The sequence below is a fragment of the Penaeus monodon genome, chromosome 14, assembly GCF_015228065.2.
Source record: "Penaeus monodon isolate SGIC_2016 chromosome 14, NSTDA_Pmon_1, whole genome shotgun sequence".
NCBI classification, from domain to species: Eukaryota; Metazoa; Arthropoda; class Malacostraca; order Decapoda; family Penaeidae; genus Penaeus; species Penaeus monodon.
In genome coordinates this window covers 6,600,357-6,607,856 of record NC_051399.1, presented here as the reverse complement: position 1 = coordinate 6,607,856, position 7,500 = coordinate 6,600,357, and the positions used below count along the sequence as shown (strand labels likewise).

Below are 7,500 nucleotides of genomic sequence, written 5' to 3'. Positions count from 1 at the left end.
ACTGTCGAATCACAGAGGTGGCAGTAACGAATGGTGTAATTTCATCAACAATAAAATGAGAAATCTATGATACTTCTGAACAGCTGCCTTCTTTAACTTGCAAAATGCAATTTGTTTATCTCCAAAGAGCACCCTCTTCTATGAAACTGATGTATCAAGAAACTTCTTTAACATTTACGAAGAGAAAAGGCCACCAAGGTTGTCCTGGTACTGAATACTAAAATGGCAAAAAGGACATTAGTTCACATGTGCTAAGGGTGTGTTCATGAACTGGCCTCTTACCCTTCACACAACTGCCCGTCTATTCGGAAGGAAACGAATATTGCCAGTTTACAAGAAAAACTCAAACGTGGACACGGTTTCTCCTGTCTGAGAAGTTCGTTGTATAAGGAATTAACTGTTTGGGGTTCCGGTCTTCCCTCTCACAGGTCTCGACTCCTAAGTGATCGCACTGGCCACAAATGTTGCCTCCAACCGAGAATTCCTCAGACTCAGATCAGGAAGCAATGAAGGGGTTCTTTTAGAAATGCTAAGTAAATAGTTGTCTGATATATCACTTCCGGTCGTTGTCGGTGAGTAGTCATTTCAAAAATACTCCATATATGTTTTTCTATCAGAGGGATCCATCCTTAGCCCCGTATTGTGGAATACTTTCATACATGACTTTCTACAACACCCACAAATTCCCGTGACGACTATATCTATTGGAGCAAGTATAGCCCTTCAGATATAAGACAGTATCTCATTACTGGACACTGACAATGACCACCAAAAAGTCATATAAATAATGCCTGCAGAATAGGAGTCTACATGATAAAAGCACTGAGAAGAATGTCTAATACCCTTGACAGTCAAGGTTTAAAGGCACTTTACAGATCCCAGGCTCTCCCACACTTCCAATGCGTAGGTTTATAATTGTGCATAGTCAGTATATTTTAAAAAATCAAAACGAGAGCTTTAGATTAATCCAAGGAAATATATCTTTTCCGAAATTTCTCCGCAACGCAACAATTTTGCACAAGGCCCAAATTTACGAAGTACCACAACTGACCCAAAGTTTTTGACCTGAGCTGCCTCCAGCTACCACAGCATGATTTAGAGTTGAGTGCGCACCTAGAGCTCTCAAGTTCCCTGGTGAAGATTAGGCCTGTTATCAATGAGTTTATTTTTTTCGCTGAAGACAGGGAGACTAGAACCACTGCATTTCCACACAAGTTTCACATGAAAATCAAAATGTCAGCAAGAGTAGCAAGTTAAATTAAACGGTGTCCAGTTTCTTTTATCTGCTCAAAATATAACCATGTGTGTGTATATATATTCTTATTGTTTTTACGTACATTTGATTAATCAGCAATGCTTTATATGCATTTTAATAAACCTTTGATGCTTCGTGTGCATTTCCACATATTGTAGAATAAATAACCATAGAGAGAGAGGGGGGGAGATAGAGGGAGGGAGGGAGGAAAGGAGGAAGGAAGAGAGGGAGGGAGGAAGAGAGGGAGGGAGGGAATGAGAGAGAGAGAGAGAAAGAGAAAGAGAGAGAAAGAGAAAGAGAGAGAAAGAGAAAGAAAGAGAAAGAGAGAGAAAGAGAAAGAGAGAGAAACAGAGATAGAAAGAAACAGAGATAGAGAGAAACAGAAAGAGAGAGAAACAGAGAGAGAGAGAGAGAAGAATACTTCAGACAGATGAAAGAGAGAGGGAAGAAAACAAGAATGGCGAGAAGGGGAGATCGGAAAGAAAGGATAGGAGAAGATCAAAAGAGAGAGAAGGGAGAAACGGAAGAAAGGACGGCAGGGAGGAAGGGCCGGAGGGAGAAAAGAGGGATACAGTTGAGATGAAGAATGAAAGTAATGAATGAATGAGAGAGAGAGAGAGAGAATGAACGAGAATAATAAGTTTCAGAGAGGATAGGGAGAGAGAGAGAGACTGGGGGAAGAGGACGGAAGACAACGAGTGATGAAAAACGCGGGACAGAAAGAGGTGGAGATTTCAATGCGTTAATCATGTTTATTTTTCATACTGAGAGTCATATAAATTGTCACCAAACCAATGGGGAAATAAATGACACAACCTTTAGATATTCGGAATTTAAGTTAAAATAAAAAGTGAAATAAATCCTTAGACACACGAAGATTACCAAATCCATGATCTAGAAACGTCAACTTGTCATCATAAATTCACTCAGCAAGACTACCACCTCAACATCCGTAAACACAGTTAAAACCCCCTTTGACGTTAATTGACATCACCCTACCTTTGTCTATTTAACCAAGAGGGTAGGTGTGGTTGCTTCCTTCGGCTGTCAACATTGCAATCAGCTGACTGTCTTGCAAAGAGCGTGGTGTCTAGAGTGTATCCAAGAAAAATCGTCGTCACATTGTGGATAGTTCATTTATAATTGAAATGGATTTTCATGTTTGTACAGGAGTGGGTGAGTGAGTGAGTGTGAGTGGGTGGGTGAGTGAGTGTGTGTGGGTGAGTGAGTGAGTGTGAGTGGGTGGGTGAGTGAGTGTGAGTGGATGAGTGAGTGAGTGTGAGTGGGTGGGTGAGTGAGTGTGAGTGGGTGAGTGAGTGAGTGTGAGTGGGTGGGTGAGTGTGAGTGGGTGGGTGAGTGAGTGTGAGTGGGTGGGTGAGTGAGTGTGAGTGGGTGGGTGAGTGAGTGTGGTGGGTGAGTGAGTGTGAGTGGGTGGGTGAGTGAGTGTGAGTGGGTGGGTGAGTGAATGTGAGTGGGTGGGTGAGTGAGTGTGAGTGGGTGGGTGGGTGGGTGGGTGAGTGAGTGAGTGAGTGTGAGTGGGTGGGTGAGTGACTGTGAGTGGGTGGGTGAGTGAGTGTGAGTGGGTGAGTGAGTGAGTGTGAGTGGGTGAGTGAGTGAGTGTGAGTGGGTGGGTGAGTGTGAGTGGGTGGGTGAGTGTGAGTGTGTGTGTGTGTGTGTGTGTGTGTGTGTGTGTGTGTGTGTGTGTGTGTGTGTGTGTGTGTGTGTGTGTTTGTGCGCGCGTGTGTGCGTGCGTGCATGTCTGCATGTATGTGTATGTGTGTCTGCATGTATGTGTCTGTGTGTGTTTGCATGCATGTGTCTGTGTCCATGTATGTGTCTGTGTGTTAGTAGTGAGTGTAAGAGAGTGTTAATTAGTTGTGTGATACATAATCATCTTATTTCTTCTTCCATTAATCATTTTCATCATTTTGTTCACATACAGCTATATTGTGATTCATCTTCATTATATTATCATCAGATGTTATAATTGTGACTTTTTAAATATAGAAATAAAGAAGTTGTTGCTATAAAGTTCCCTTAGTTTCAGACAGAGACAGAGATACAGGGTTTGCATATCTCCACCTTACCTCGCTACCAAAACTGAAGACGAGAGGAAATGCGTGATAAAATCAGAAGATTGTGTCAGGAAATTGTGTGGTGAAAAAATTATTATAGGAAAATACTTCAAAATTACCAAGATTTGTGGTTATTTCTGAATCATACAAGTATTTGTGTTCAAATTTTATTAAAGGTAAGACAAAATAATGCTTCAATTTCTTGTCTGCAACTTTGTGTAGTTTATACAAACCATTCTATTAAAAAATCCAGCAGTATTCTTAATTGTTTGTCTTTAGTTTACTTATTGATAGTCTCCTCAGATGCATATATCATATGAATTTTATTTAAAATAATTTAAGTTTTAAATTTAAGTATTAAGTATTGAGATACTTCATGTTACTGACCATGATTTGCTTTCACTGCTTCACTAGTCTTGATATTTACTGAAAATTTCTTCCACTTTCTGACTAACAAATTATGCCATCAATTTATTTATTTATTTATTTTTTACCTCATAGAGCATTTATACTTTCTGTTGACACCCTGATTATGAAGACCTGAAAATTCTTGCCTTCTTTAAATAGGGCATTGCTCCAAAAGGCCAATTTTGCCTCTAATCTTTTACACTGATCATGACCAGAATTTTGTTAAAGAATTTCTCCGCATCTGCTTTAAGCACCCAAAACCTATTCAATTGTTAATTTTTAATAGTTGAATTCTTAGCAGTGGGGGAGTATATTTGTATATGGTTCATCTAGAGAAGAAGGTATGACATGTACTTATGTATGTATTTAGTTTACAGCCCACCATCAACCACCTACCATTGAAACTTTCTCCTGCTGCTTATATTACTAAATGAACTGTAAATTCTTTTGCAAAAAGTCTACTCTCCTGAAAGTCATCTGTTTTACCTAGTACCTAATATATTCAAAAGGCTTTATATACATACATACATAAATGCATATATATATTATATATATATATATATATATATATACATATATATACATATATATACGTACATATATATACATACATATACATACATACATACATACATACATACATACATACATACATACATACATACATACACACACACACACACACACACACACACACACACACACACACACACACACACACACACACACACACACTCTCTCTCTCTCTCTCTCTCTCTCTCTCTCTCTCTCTCTCTCTCTCTCTCTCTCTCTCTCTCTCTCTTTTTTTCTTTTCTTTTTCTTTTCTTTTCTTTTCTTTTCTTTTCTTTTCTTTTCTTTTCTTTTCTTTTTCTTTTCTTTTCTTTTCTTTTTCCCCTTCCCCTTCCCCTTCCCTTCTCTGACTCACTCACTCACTCACTCACCAACTAACACTCACTCACCAACTAACACTCACCAACTAACACTCACTCACTCACTCACCAACTAACACTCACTCACTCACTCACTCACCAACTAACACTCACTCACTCACTCACCAACTAACACTCACTCACTCACTCACCAACTAACACTCATTCACTCACTCACTCACTAACACGCACACGCACATGCACACAATAATAATGTCATGTATCCAAAGTAAACTTGAATTGTGCACTTATGGATGCAACTTGTCAAGTTACAGTCTTTATGCTTTCATTTATGTAGAAGAAACTGCATCTATTCAGGATAACTAAAAGAACAAATGGAAGTATTGAGACATATTGAAATGTAATAAAGAAAAATGTCATACACACTATTAGGATAACAACCAATTAGCCCTATTCATATCTAATATAAAACTTATGGGCCATAAAAATAGCAAGTTCTGGTATAATGTTAACATTCCATAACTGTGTGGTACAAGGCAAGTCATACATGCATAGATAGAATGACAGAATGGAAAACACTTTAACTATGGCACTTGTGGTTAGTGGTAATTATGCCCTTATTAAACCATGTAGACAGCAGTAAGATTCACTGGGCAGTTCACCCATGTATGTATGAACATGAAACCACCAATAATTCAATATAGCATAGCTGACCCCCTCCTCCCCTTATGGAATGGTCTTCTTGGGGCTTCTGAACATCCTAATATCCCAGTCTGATCTGGAAAGTAAGCTATGTGTTCACATTAACACACCACATAATACATACATAAATAAATACCACTGCTTAACCACCCTCACCCCCCCCCCCATTGCACACTTGAAACTTTGGTTGTGGTCTACGTCAAAGCCACCGAGTATGACACTGGAGCGGAAAAAAACGAGTGTTGTACAGAGCAAATACACATTCTGGCCCTTATAATCAGGTAAAAATCCCTCTGATTAAAAATATATATATCTTAAATGTTCATACTTCAGCTTTTTCAAACAATTCCCACGTAAAATCTTGGTCTGAGTATTCGCAAAATCTTGTTGCAAAAGGCTATACTTTCTAGTCAAGATCCAGTGTGGTGAATGACCTCCAATCTTGAATATTGTACAGTGCCCACGATTACAGTACTGGTAAGTTGTTAATTCCCTCGAACTGTACAGATCATACTCAGGTCATTCAAGTGATTTTAAACAATTTAGGGCAGGGCAATGTTCTGCTGAACGGTTTGTTGGTTCAATCAGCTGTTCTTTGTTTACATTCTGACGATCGTGCACAATTCGCCGCTGCTTTTACGGAATCACTATTTACATAACATCCTTAGTATCACTTACCAATATATAAAAACGCTCTATAAAAGTTACCAAATACCTATATCAATTATTGGAATCATCACCTAAACCCAAGATTCAATATAAGAAGAGAAATTAGCAAAATAATCTGCAATTGGCGTCACGTGCATAGTTCCCAGGCCGCCGCCAGATGGCTCTACTTGATCATGTGATGAGATCGAAGACGTCGAGCTGTCAAGTCCCTGTAGTTCTCATCACCAACACTAACTTCTTTTTACTGGTATGTACGCGGGTGACTTTTAGTCCAGGGAGGGTGCACACAATCTGCTGTGGTCGTAGTGTGCGTGTTTAAACGACATTACAGGGAAGGGTTGTTGTGAAAGAAGGTTTTGATCAAAGTTTCAGGGTGGGTATATATTTCTCCTGAGATTCTGGCCTGATTCAATGGAAATGGATATATTTCACATTATAACAATATTCTTTTATAATTTAACCTGTTGCAAAAATTGGAGTTAGTTGATTCGTGATGATTTTGTTGCGATTTATGGTACATCAGCCTTCTCCTTCAGTGAGTCCAGGTCATCTTAATTACCATTTTCGACTTCCTAGCATGAGAAATAACCATTTTTTGTTGTTTTTTATGTCTACAGTAAGCATGATATCAAGAGACCAGATTTATATCAATTACATGACGTGTGAAGAATGAATCTAATGTCTATTCAGGCATAAGCCTTTAGTTTCTTGATAACCATCTCCCCCAATCCTATCTGGCAGGCTTAGGGTTCTTGTGAGATTTATTTATTTATTTATCTTATTTATGCACTTCTAATTTTTTACTCTTAGGGCACAGATCATATAGAAGTTTGGTTAATGTAGAAAAAATGGAAATTTAGTAGACACATGAAATGCCACGGAGATGGAAGAGTGTATGTTCTGAGGTCTAAGCACACCTGATCAAGACGAGGCTGTTACTGATGAATATTTCCCTCCCTCTACTACTTGTATATGTAGGAAATATACCATGGAATACCCCTACTCTGATGATAGGGGAGGGTATGATGGGTGCTTGCTGAAATACAAGGAGGATTCTTTGCATTCTAGAAGGGCCCACTCCCACTCCCTTCTAGGAAATAAAAGAACCTTCTTCATTTTTGTAGCTGGATAAGCATATGATCGATCACAGAGAGCCAAGATTTTCACTCAATTGTATAAATTGGGGATTATGTACCAGGCGGAGAGTCGGTACCCCCACGAGGGTGTCTAGAGTGCAAACCTCACCTTATATATTATAGGGCACAGTTTACTTTCCTCAATCTTTCACCCACATTTCGGTTGTAGGCTCCACCCTCCTATGAATACTTGGAGACTTCAATGTATTCCTGGGTATTAATTGGAGGGCGGTAGCCCCTCTTATGGGGGGGGGGGGGGGGGGCAGAAGAGGCACAACCGTCTTCAGTAGTAGATATAGGGTGTGCAGCTCATTTTCCCCTATTTCATCTTGCACTTTGGTTGTAGTCTCTATCCTGCTCTGAAT

At 39.3% G+C, this 7,500-nt stretch overlaps 2 protein-coding genes across 2 annotated transcripts in view; one reads left to right on the top strand and one right to left on the bottom strand.

Annotated features, from left to right (window-relative positions):
* LOC119580816 overlaps positions 1–2,367 on the bottom strand; it is a 10,192-nt gene extending 7,825 nt beyond the window's left edge. Inside the window, exon 1 of the mRNA XM_037928943.1 lies at positions 2,255–2,367. The gene's annotated coding sequence lies outside the window, so the exon portion shown is untranslated. The remainder of the gene's footprint in view (positions 1–2,254) is intronic.
* Positions 2,368–6,138: 3,771 nt separating this feature from the next.
* The window catches only part of LOC119580817 (V-type proton ATPase subunit C-like), a 9,328-nt gene continuing 7,966 nt past the window's right edge, over positions 6,139–7,500 (top strand). The window contains exon 1 of the mRNA XM_037928944.1: positions 6,139–6,246. The gene's annotated coding sequence lies outside the window, so the exon portion shown is untranslated. The remainder of the gene's footprint in view (positions 6,247–7,500) is intronic.